The following is a 12,687-nucleotide window of genomic DNA, read 5'->3' as shown; positions in this document are numbered from 1 at the left end:
GATTCTCGGACAATACAGGCGGTCGTGCTGCATACCACAAAATGAGGTTACGTTACATAGAACGCTCCATAGAATATTATACTAACATGCTCGCATCAGACCGCTGGATGGAAATTTGTGACACCATCAACAGGCAAACTCACACATCTAAAGTCTGGGCCATCCTGCGTTCCCTCCTCTGCCAGCGGAAGACTTACGAGGGGGCGGCGCGCGTTGCCCTCCGAGAAGGAATCGGCGCTAAAGAACTCGCCCAACAGGCCGCTCAAGTGTTCTTACCGCATACGTCTTGGCCGTCAGACACCACGTCCATGTACGAGAAGGATGAGCCTTCCGAGGAGAGCGACCCGCTTAACAAGCCATTCACCATGCCCTAGCTGGAACATGCCCTGCAGCACGCTAATGCACGTAGTGCTCCGGCAGCCGATAAGGTGTGCGCCACCCATCTACGTAATTTACCCCCCCCCCCCCCCGAGTACAAGGAAGCTCTACTAGAAGAGTTTAACTGAGTCTTGGATGCCGGGGTATTGCCCTCCCCTTGGAAGTTCTCGTTGGTCAAACCCATTCCGAAGCCTGGCAAGCCAGCACATACGTTATCCAACCTCCGTCATATCTCCTTAACCTTTTGCGTCTGCAAAGTAATGGAGAGCATGGTCAACACACAATTTATGTGGTACCTTGAAGATCACGACATTTTGGCCCCCACACAGTATGCATTCTGCCCTGGCCTATCTACACAAGATGTACTGCTTCACCACAAAGAGGACGTCCTCGACCCTAACTCGGTGCACCGACGGGCTATTGTCGGAGCGGACATACGCAAGGCCTTTGACGACGTCCCACACAGTACAATCATGACAAAAGCTCGTGACCTCGGACTGAGAGGGAAAATATACATCTTCATAGTTGGTTTCCTATAGGAGCGTAGTTACCAGGTCCAAGTTGGTCAGGACACCAGTTCTATCCCCCAGAACTTAGCAGGCGTCCCTCAGAGGTACCGTTATCTGCCCAACACTGTTTGATATAGCTGTGCACAAGCTACCGAGGCGTATTGCGGACGTACCGGGCTTGAAGCATGCGGTTTATGCTGACGACGTCACCCTGTGGACGCATCAGGGGTTCACCGGCGCGCAGGGGGATGCCTTACAAACATCCCTTGACATCATTCACTACTACGCAACGAAAACTGCTTTACAGACTGCCCCAGATAAAACTGTGTTGGTCGTCATTCACGGTGGCCGGACCATCATAACGAAACTGGAGCAGAAGCGGTCTTTTAAACTTTCCATTCGCAACCAGCCAATCGCACGAAAGCAGATTATCCGAACACTTGGCATGCACTTGGACGAGAACTGCACAGCGAACAGTTGGGTCCAACGCATCACAGAGACTACAGAACAAATTCTGCACGTTTTACAAAGAATCAATAACCGTTACAGCTCGTCCGACTGGCCGAAGCCGCCGCCGAGAGTCAAGACCTTTCGGCCGTCATCTAGGTGGGTAGCCCTCTGGCTACCCTTTCTGTTGGACATTAAAAGTTTTCCTATCCTATCTTATAACCGCACCCGCGGAGTACACTAACGTGAAATGCGGCAATTTGTAGAAGCTTTTCTGGTCGCCTGCATCTTGTACGGGCTGCCGTACCATCCTGTAAACCATACGCAGTTGCTCTCGCTTGACCGCTTACTTGAGGCCAGACGCATCGACGCAGAACTTCCGAGGTTCACACGCCTTGATGCGCTCAAGAGCTGCAGCAAGCTCAATGACCTCTCAGAGCTCCTTGGCATGCACACCCACACCCAGCGGATGAGACATCGCGGCACAAACGCCGGGCGGCACACACTATTGCTCCTCGGGCACGATGCACACATATTGCCCGCTTTGCCCCGCAAGACGCCGCCATAGGAAACCGCGCCACTCACTGAAGGGAAGCCACTTCCACCACACATGGATGCGCATCAGCAAATGCGGCGCCGGGCTTATGCCACGAGGCATGCTAAGGCTACGAGCTCACTCCCATCAACTGGTTTGGTTTGGTATATGGGGTTTGACGTCCCAAAACAGCTCAGGCTATGAGGGACGCCGTGGTGATTTCGACCATTTGGGCTTCTTTAACCTGCATTCACATCGCACAGTACACGGGCCTCTATAATTTCGCCTCCATCGAAATTCGACTGCCGCGGCCTGGATCGAATCCGCGTCTTTCGGGTCAGCAGCCGAGCGCCATAACAACTGACCCACCGCGGCGGCACTCTCTCCCCTCAACTGAACGTGTTGGGTACACGGACGCTGCACTGCCTGCAGACGGCAGCAGACACACTTACTACGCCACTGCGTGGTACGACCAGACAGCCGAGTGTCAGGGTCGATGCCACCATACATCGGCAGAAGCGCCATTCAGTACCCGAGCCAAGCTAATGGCCATATTAGACTACTTGGAATCGGCTCTCATCGTTTCTTCTGAAACTGACCCCATTCACCACTGTAGGCACACGGACTCTCAAGCAGCCTACCGGGCATGCGCCAGCATTCTCTACACAGACCCTGTAATGCAGAAGATAAGGCATAACGCACGCCTGCTTCGCAAACGCGGACAGCACGTTAGCATCCATTGGGTCCCTGCGCACTGCGGTATCCCTGGAAACGAGAAGGCTCATAGACTAGCACGCGCTCATCTATCTACCGTGCTCGCCAGAGCTTCCGATACTCTTCCTCCTTCCGTCGCTACCACACCTGAGGTTGCAGATCCGATCGCGGAGAAGCTTGTGATGAAACTACATTGTACCGCCTACCTCACGCCAGTGGGAAACCCCCTCTCTATAACTGCACTTCCCCCGATGGTATTCACGCGACGAGAATCGGTCCTTCTGCGGCGGATTCAAACAGGTACCATTCTTACTCCTTTCTTGCTGAACCACTTTCATCGGAGTGGCACGACGCCACCTGTATCTGGTTCGTGCTCCAGGTGCAATAGACCCTTTACAAAATTCAGCGCCATCTGGTATGTGGCGCGCGAACCGCGGCGCATCCGCCATTACTTGGGCATACGGCTGTCGGACTGCGCTCGGGCCGGATTGAAAAGCACGGCCCTGGGCGAAGCCACAACAAGCGAAATTTTCTTGTTTGTCTCCAAGCCATATTCCTTGCATTGGTTATTTGCTCCAAGCTACAGTCACGATGCCGGCATGCTGCTGTGTGCCTTTCTTAGCCAGCGCGGCGTAAGAGACGCGCACGGAAACAAGGTGTGTATCCAGAGCGCGGAGCGCATAAATAAGCTGCATGCTTCTTTCTTCTCGTCCGTGACCTGTTCGTTTTCACGTTAAAATAAATCATATAAGTATTGCAAGAGCAGCGAAAAATTCCTTCTACCATGTACCCCTTCCACTGTAGAGTGAGCCTAAGTATAAAGGTGCCACCTTCGGTGCACTCGAGGACATGCATTGTTTCCGATGCTGGTGACTGTTTCGGCGTGTCATAAAATCAGAACGTTGCTCAAGCGCGCTTGTTTTGGATTTGCTAGCATCCGCGTCTCAACCATTCATAGTGAGTTCCGTGGGCGCGAAAAAGAGCATGATGATCCAGCGCGGCGAGGAGCGCCGTCGTTCTCTCCGATGCGAACCTGCAGCAAAACGACAGCGACATAGGCGGAGTGCAGCAGCACAGCGGTGTGTTTTCGTGAGTCAGTGGCTGCGGCTTAGCAAGCACTCCGGTAGTCGGTCACTTTGATCTGAAGTGAGGAAACTACGCTACAACCCGAGTATTTTGAACCGACGGCTAGCGCACCGGCACTGCTGATCGATCGCCCTTACCCGGATCGACACGCATTTCTCCCTGCAGTGCGCCTGCTCGTAGTCGAGTCCACCCCAAGTGTTGTTAGCCCTCCTTTCTCGACAGCAGATTCGTTTAGTTAAGCTAGGTGTTACAGCTGTGCCTCACAGTCAAGGCAAAAAAATATTTTCTCTACATCAACGGTGATGACCGAAGGCGGTGCGCTTGCTCAGGCGACGATGGATCATGGGGAGGAGCGCACAAACTTGTAGCCGAATACAAAGCATTTCTGGGCTACGGGCAACATTTTCTGTGAATGCAAAACCTAGCGCGACACAGGCAAAAGAGCGCGACAGCGCCGTTCGTCGCTAAAGCCTTCGCTCGAAATTTCGTGTGCATAGAGCTCAGCCTTTGGCAGCATTATTAGTGTGTTAAAAGTCATCCCACTAGCTTAGTAGAAACTAACGGTACGCGAATGCGCCTAAACTCTTACCGCGCGACGGGTGCTACCACGAGGGATAAACTTTTCCTGTGCATATGCATCCCCGGAACTCTGTGCCAGGCTGAAGCGCATTCGCAGTCAAAATATTACGAGCCACACTCTGTGGTTTCAACTCTTGCCTTGCGAATATACATAGGTTTTCCTCTATGTGCAAGGGCACATGTGACACTTGCAGAAGTATTCGACATTACATTAATATTCCTAGAGGATGCTTAGACGAGCTTTATTGCACAAGCGTGGCCCCTGTTATTCTGTCTTCAACTGTACCGTCTTTGTCAAAAGTAACCAGCTTCCCTGAAGCTGAAATGGTCGTTAAAGGGAAAAACTGGGGGTCTTCTTACCTTCAAACGCATTTTGATCTTTGGGAAAGCCACATGGGCTCCACTATACAAGCTAGAACCAAACCAAGAAGCCTGGTTACTTTTGACAAAGACTGTATGTACTGAAGATATGAAGAAAATGCTCATTTTTCATTTCATTACCTTGACGAATGTGCAAGAAGACAGCATCAGATATCATGTTTTCAAAGTGCCTGTTTATTTATTCTTTTGCATCGTGTATCTTACCAATTACAAAGTTGGCTATACTTTTGCAGGTCTCTTTACTAGGGCTCCCCACAAATCCTGGTTTAAAAAAATGGATTGTCGCAATAAGGAGAGACGAGGGCAAGGAGTTCAACGTAAACAAGCACACAAAGGTGTGCTCAAAGCACTTCGCTGATGGCGACTTTTACGCAAACTACGCTTCCGGCACAAGGCGCCTCACGGATGATGCGGTGCCATGCATATTTAATTTTGCACGCAAGCAAATTAAGGTGCAAAGGAAGCCACCGAAAGAGCGTTGCGTGCAGAATGTTGCTCTGAATGTAGAAGCGATAGCAACCAGTGGAATGCAATCTGACATGTTTGATGAACGTTCTGAACAGTTTCATGTACCAGCATGTCTGGATGCTGAAATGGACAGCAGCTCCTTGAAGTCACAGCCGCCTCAATGTACACGGGACTGCACTGCACAAAGAGAAGCAGGAGATCTGAGGCAATCACTCAAAGCAGTGAAGCAGGAGCTGAAAGTTGCTGAAGAAGAACTCCGACATGCTCATGTGGAACTTCAAAGAGCAAAACAAGAAGCAAAAGAAAAGGAAGAAGAAATAAAATCAGTAAAAGAAAGGCTGTTTTGTACCAGCAGAGATCTGGAACTCGGCAAAGCAACAGCAGAGAAGCTTGAAAAGAAAGTTGAAAGAAAGTTCTCGATCGACCGATTCAAGCACAGTGATGACGATATCAGATTTTATACCGGTCCGCCATCATATGGAATGTTTAAAACAATTTTTGTTTTCTGCAATCCAGGGGTACAGGGAGAAAATATCAGACTGAAATCTTCGTCACAAGCGCACCCAACGCAGGCAGGCAGGCAGGCAGGCCAAGATGCCTCACAGTGGAAAACGAGTTTTTCCTCTTGTGAGGTTGCGCCTGGGACTATTTGAAAAGGACCTTGCTGACAGGTTCTGTGTGTCAACTGCCACAGTGTCAAGAATCTATTACCTGGGCCAGTTTTGCTTTCACGAAACTAACACAGATACCTTATGGGGTCACTCCGTGTCCAGCCGGCCGGGAAGGCGAGCTTCCGTGCCGGCTACACGCAGGCGTTTCTCGTAAGCGACTCATGTCCCCAACGCGTGGCGCAGAGTCACAGCCACGGCGGGTTCGGACGAAATAGGCAACGACAGGGTACGCTAGGAAACAGTTTATTTACTTAGCGCAAGGGAAAGCACACTGTGGAAGAATGTTCTATCCGATAAAAGGTTCAGTAGCTTACCAAGTCGTCGTCGACCGGAGTGTAGTCGTCCAGGAGGCGCGGGCAGGCAGGGGGGTCCGAGGGAGGGGCAACTCGCAGGATCGCCGCGGCAGGAAAAAGAGGCTTCCCGCCGTCCGCTGCTCCCTTCTAACCCTCCGACATTCCCCCCTGCCGGTCTAGTGCGTAGCCGTGACGTCACGTCCGAGATGGGCATGAGAAGAGTGGCCAGGTGCCCTCTCTCCCCATGCCTGGCGGCATGCGCGCTAGTCACGCGACTCGGCGCGGGGGCGGTGAGGGATATTTGTATATCCCACATCCTCCCCTCCTTAAGAAGCCTCCCAAACAGAGAAGCAGGCGCAACGTTACTTTATCTTCTCCGCCATCCAGGGATCGAAGTTCTTCGGCTCCCGCCGGTACACTTGTTGACGTCCGCGCCACGCCCGCACCGATCAGGTGGTCCGAAGGCTTGGCCACCCACGTGGTGCCGATGTCGAAAGGTGGCTCGCCATCGGTCGCCGTCTTCCGATTACCCGCTTTTGCACCGCTCCGGTGAAGGTGGTTGACCGCCTCCTTGGCCCCGGCTTCGAGCGCTTGGAGGCCAGGTCCGTGGCTGCGCCGCCCTGAGAGGCGGGGTCAGGTGGCCTCAGGGGCGAGGGCCGCGGCGCTTCCGTAGTAGAGGCCGCGGTTGGGCTGCCCTGGCACGCCTGGTTAGCTGGCGTAGGCGCAGGGCTGAGGTGATAATGGGGGTCTCGGCAGCACTCTCTGTTTTTGGCCAGCTTGTTCTTGGGTAGGCGGCTGCGGCAGTGTACAGTCGGCAGGCGGGCAGCTCTGACGCGATGTGGCGGGTGGCAGGGGTGGCCAGGGTACAGCAGAGCGGCGGCTGCAGGTAGCGGGCTGGGCGTAGCGACGGGCCATGGGCGCGGCGCGTTGCCGAAGCTGTATGGTGGCTTCTAGTTGGTGGTAGTGATGAACGATGTCGTTCTGAGGCGCCCTGCTTCTTTTCCATCTGCGCTGAAAAAGGTCAACACAGATGTAGCCTACTCCCGCAGCGCGTGCTACGTAGCTGTTCGGCCCTCTCGAGAGTCATGAGGGTTAACGCAAGTAAGTCTTACGCAACACTAATCGGCATGAGCGGCCCGTACGTTCGTGCATCTAACGAGACTGCGTGTCGGCTTGCGCCCTCTCTCTTGTCCGCGCAGGCAGATTTTATTTCTACCTACGGCGCAAGTTATAGCGGGACGCGGAATTCGCCAGCTGATCGCAGCGCTCGTTTTCCGACTGCGGCGCGGGTCGGCCTGTGTCCTGGACCCACTCATCTCGCTGCACGTAACGTTTCAAGTCGCATACGTGCCCCGGTCCGCCAGTCGGTTTCAACCGCAAGTCCTCGAACCTGTAAACGAGCGAGGAAAGCTTCTCTCGCATGCGAAACGGCTCGATCCATTTCGGCGCCAACGAGGCCGCGAACTGCCTTTTACCATCGCTCAGAACGTGTTGGCGCCGAAGCACCAGATCGCCCACTTCGTAGTGAACATCCCGGTGCGAGCGGTCGTACTGTGCTTTCTGCTGCGCCCTAGCAGTACTCAGGTTGCGGCGAGCTTTGCGTAAGGCCTCCGTCATCTTAGCGCGCAGCTGCGTCGCTTATTCAGCTCGTGCTGACGAAGTGACTGGCGTCTTCCTGCTGTCCGTTAGAACCCGGTCCATCGGATTTAGCAGCTCTCTACCCAGATTGAGAGAAGACGGCGCATACCGAGTCGAGCGGTTAACGGTGGAACGCAAAGCGAACGCGATCTCCGGCAGATAGGAGTCCCAATCTTTGTGCCTCTCAGAGTACGCGACAAGCATGTGCTTGATGTTGCGGTTGACTCGTTCCGTGGAGTTCGACTGAGCATAATAGGTGGTCGTTTTCTTGTGCTTAATGCGGAGTGCAGCGCACGAATCTACGAACACCTTCGTAGTGAAGTAGGACGCGTTGTCCTTTATGAGCTGCTCTGGGAAACCGAACCTGGTGAATATGTCCATCAGCTTCTCCATGATCACGCGCGCCGTCAGCTTTCTAAGGGCGAAAAGTTTAACCCACTTGCTGAAGTGATCCGTGACCACCAGCAAGAACTTGTTCCTACTCGGTGTCGTGGGATACGGTCCCGTTATGTCACACGCCGCGATTTGCCAGGGAGTCTGGCTGTTAATCGGCTGTATGAGGCCGGGCGGTCGTCCACCCCGGGGCTTCGCGCTTTGGGACACATTGCACGAGCGGGCGTAGCGTGTTACGTCCCTTTTCATGCCAAGCGAGGTAGCAAAGCGACAGAACTTAAAGTAAGTCTTGGGGCCGCTTGCATGCCCAGCGATGCACGAGTCATGAAAGTAACGTAACAGTGCCGCTCTCAACACTCGCGGTATCACCACCTTGAACGCCTCGCTTGTGTCGTTCTCGGAGGGGATATACCTCAGCAGGACGCCGCTGGAATCCACCAGATAAGAATCCAGCGCGCTCACAACACTACCAGCTGTTTCGAAGCGCTCCGCACCGACAGCAAAACCAGCTGTCCCCGTGTGCGCGGCCTCCCGGCTGCCCGGCTCCCGGAGCCCATCGAACACTTTTCGACAAAACGGATCCATCTGCTGAGCTTTGAGCAGCTCCTTTCTGCTCAACACGATCCCCACGGATCTCGCGTAGTCCACGTGGTTCACGCTCTCGCCCGGGATTAACGGTTGGAACGCGTCCCTTACATCGGCTACGGCTGGGGACTGTCCCTCACTCTCTCTTTCTATCGGGCGGTCGGTCGCGTGACCTTCCTCGCTCTGGACAGGCGCTCGCACGAGTGTGTCAGCCACGGCGTTGTTCTTCCCTTTGCGGTAGCGCACGGTAAAGTCGTAACGCTGCAGCAACAGGGCCCAACGCGCCAGGCGTCCGCTGGGTTCGCTGAGTGGTCTCAGCCATGTGAGCGCCATGTGATCCGTCTCGATCACAAATGCCACCCCGTCGACGTAGTAGTCGAACTTCCGCAGAGCAAAAACTATCGCGAGACATTCCTTCTCTGTCACCGAGTAGTTCCTCTCTGCCGGCGTCAGTGAACGGCTCGCGAACGCTACCGGTCGGAGGACGCGTTCATGCTCCTGAAGCAACACTGCTCCTAAGCCCAGGTCGCTTGAGTCTTGTTTGAATCACAAACTCCCTGTTTAGGTCAGGTAGCTGCAACTCAGCCGTGTCCGCGAGCACCTTGGTGAGGTTGCGCAGTGCAACCTCTTTCTCGTGGCCCCAACTCCAGTGCTCGCCCTTTTTCAAAAAGGTGCCTGCAGCGCTGCGCAATCTGGGATGAACTGGCTATAAAAGTTCGCCATTCCCAGGCAGCGTCTGAGACCGGCTATATCTGACGGCGACGGAAACTTAGGCAAAGCCGCGAGTTTATCCTCGCACGGCAGAATGCGGCCTTTGTCGATCGTGAACCCAAACAGTGTTATTGGGGTCGCGGCGATCTGTGCCTTCTTCGGTTTCAAAGTGATTCCCGCCGACCTCAGCCTCTCTAGGACGTCCCTCAAGTGGCGCAGTTGTTCCTCGAATATTTTTGAGTGCACCACGATGTCGTCTAGGTATGCGAGCGCATGTTGCCACTTCGCATCTCCCAGAACACGGAGCTAGCGTCGAGCGTAGTAAAGTACTTTGCGCCACCTAGGTTAGACACTAGAGAAGAAATGGTTGATAGAGGGTACGCATCCTTTCTCGTAACCTCATTCAGTCTGCGGTAGTCCACGCAAAGCCGATATGAATCGTCTTTCTTTGGAACTAAGACTACCGGGAAGCCCCATGGGCTGTTAGATCTCTCAGCAACGCCAGTGTCGATAAGTTCGTCTTAGGCGCCGTCTAGTGCTTTTCTCTTAGCCAAACTAATTGGTCTAGCATTGCACTTCCAAGGCAGTGGATCACCCGTGTCTATTCTGTGCCTTACTAGTGTAGTGAGGCCAGGCCGGTCCGTGAATGTCGCGTTGAATTCGTAGAACAGAGATGACAAACGTGCCTTCTCCCTCTCCGATACGCTGTTCACCTCCGACAACAAAGGGTGCATTGCCCTCCCTGGCACGGCAGAACAGCTTTCTACCGCGACAGCATTCTTTGTGGGCCCTCTCTCAGCAGCGACTGGCCGCTCGCATGCCGGTTCTCGGGCCGGCGGGGGTGATTCTCCACGGTCTCCCCCCGCTTGCGTTGCGTTCGGAGCCTGCGAAGCCGCGGGCGCTTTCGCGAAAAGCTTCAAGCCGCCGGTGGTGCGCTCTCGATAGCCTCCGCTGGTTATGTCTATCACAATGCCTGTCTTGGCTAGGAAGTGTCGTCAAGAATTACAGGAACGGATAAACAGGGAAGATGAACGAGGCATTGTCGCCGCACGCGTCTTTCCCAGCGAACCACTATCCTAGCTGCACCGCTAGATTGCGCTGTGCCGCTCGCGAGGAGAAAAGTGGTATTGCACTCTCTCAACCGGATTTTGTTCTGGCGGAGATGGTTTAGCACCTCGTCACCGAACAAAGAAGCGCTTGCCCCTGTATCAAGTAACGCGGTGAATTTCTTTCGAGATATCGTTAGCTCAATGAACGGCGCTGGCAAGTCAACAGAACTTCCTACACGACATGCTAAAGGCGCTAATAAACCGGGGTTCTCTGTGTACGCCCCGCGGAGTCGAAGGTCGACCACCGGCGGCTGTGGCCGTTTCCCGACCGCGTTTGCTCACGGGCGGGAAGGCGGCCACAGTCGCGGGCGAAGTGCCCCGGTTGGTGACACCTGTACCAACGGTTGCTCGGGCTCCGACGGGCTAGGCGCTCATCGCCACGTTCCGGTCGGTCGTCTCGATCGCGATCTCGCGGTGCGGACTGTGGGGGCCGCTCGTGCGGCCACGTGTCGGCCTCGCGATCTCGGCTACGTGTGTTCCGCTCTGCGGCAGGGTGTGCTGTTCGCCACGCGCAGCTGAATGGGTCCAAAGCGTGGTCGGACAATTCCCAACCCCTCAGGACACGCTCGTCAGCAAACTGTGCTGTCGCTTCAGCTCTATACGGACTACGCGCTGAGGTGCCATTCCCCGCACAGCGCGGCTCAAGTGACTGCGATGCGGGTGGCGGTGGGCGGTACGCTCGCGCTGAGAAGATGTCTCTCTGAATGCGCTTCGCCTCAGCTGCTAGCTCGTTCAGATCTCTAAACCTGCCTCCTCTCAGGTAGGCCGCGAAAGTCGGGTGCGCTTGTCGTGTGACACGCTCAATTTTCTACGTGTTTGGGGCGCGAGGGTCAGCGAGGCGATACAGTTCGTCCATCGCTCGGACGTACTCTAACAAAGACTCGTCGGGGTGCTGGGTGCGGAGTTCCAGCTCTCTCCTGAAACGCCACTCGTAGTTCAGGGGAAGAAATGCGTCGCGAAAGCTTGTGTAAAACTCCTCCATTGTCCTCGCTCGGTGTCCGGTTAGTCGGTACCAGCGGGCCGCTTGCTCCGTCAAAGAAACAGGCACATCACGCGCGAGCAGTTCGGCGTCTGCGATTCCTCTCGCTTGCTGATAATGCAACAGACGGTCCAGGTACTCATTAGCCCCTGTTCTGTCATGGTACCCTGTGTCGGTAGGTACGTCTATCCTAACACGGGGTCCCTGGGCCGGGGCTTGCAAATTGTTTTGCAACATGCTCGCTAAGCTCTGCACAACTTGCATCGCGTTCTGCAAGATCACCTCGGATGACTGCGGACTAACGCCCCCGGTGTTGGGCGCAGCCGCTGATGGCGTCGAATGAGGAGGCCTAGGTGCCTCATTGTTCGCACCACGGAGCGGCGAGGTACCCGATGTGGAGCCCCCCGTACGAGGCCTAAGTCCTGCCGACGCGCCCGGGGATGCAACTCGGCTATTCCGCGTGGAACACTCAAGATTGACACCTTCTAAAGGCAAGTCAAGTAGGGAGTCCTGGCTCTGTGCCGCTAGCTCTGACAGCATCAACAAAGACGAAGTCAAGCCTATCAGCAGTCATCCTTTGTTAGGGCGTCTACAGTCGTTCGCTCCAACAAAGTACACTGCTCAGTTGCCTAGTTCGCCCCACGTTCGGGTGCCAAGCTATGGGGTCACTCCGCGTCCAGCCGGCCGGGAAGGCGAGATTCTGTGCCGGCTACAAGCAGGCGTTTCTCGTAAGCGACTCGTGTCCCCAACCCGTGGCGCAGAGTCACAGCCACGGCGGGTTCGGACGAAATAGGCAACGACAGAGTACGCTAGGAAACAGTTTATTTACCTAGCGCAAGGCAAAGCACACTGCGGAAGAATGTTCTATCCGATAAATGGTTCAGTAGCTTACCAAGTCGTCGTCGACCGGAGTGTAGTCGTCCAGGAGGCGCGGGCAGGCAGGGGGATCCGTCGGAGGGGCAACTCGTAGGATCGCCTCGGCAGGAAAAAGAGGCTACCCGCCGTCCGCTGCTCCCTTTTAACCCTCCGACATTCCCCCCTACCGGTCCAGTGCATAGCCGTGACGTCACGTCCGAGCTGGGCATGAGAAGAGTGGCCAGGTGCCCTCTCTCCCCAAGCCTGGTGGCATGCGCGCTCGTCACGTGACTCGGCGCGGGGGCGGGGAGATATATTTGAGCGTGTTCCTTCGACATCCACAAAGGTTGCGGGAT

At 55.0% G+C, this 12,687-nt stretch overlaps 2 pseudogenes; one reads left to right on the top strand and one right to left on the bottom strand.

Moving 5' to 3' along the window:
* Positions 1–851: 851 nt before the first annotated feature.
* Positions 852–12,687, top strand: part of LOC149326402 (uncharacterized) — a 31,879-nt pseudogene continuing 20,043 nt past the window's right edge.
* Positions 5,307–12,532, bottom strand: LOC149326405 (uncharacterized; annotated as a pseudogene).

Source organism: Amblyomma mixtum, chromosome 10 (assembly GCF_055824585.1).
Source record: "Amblyomma mixtum isolate Tamu chromosome 10, ASM5582458v1, whole genome shotgun sequence".
Classification (NCBI taxonomy): domain Eukaryota; kingdom Metazoa; phylum Arthropoda; class Arachnida; order Ixodida; family Ixodidae; genus Amblyomma; species Amblyomma mixtum.
Note: the sequence above shows the minus strand (reverse complement) of the source record. Positions and strands in the feature narration are given on the sequence as shown.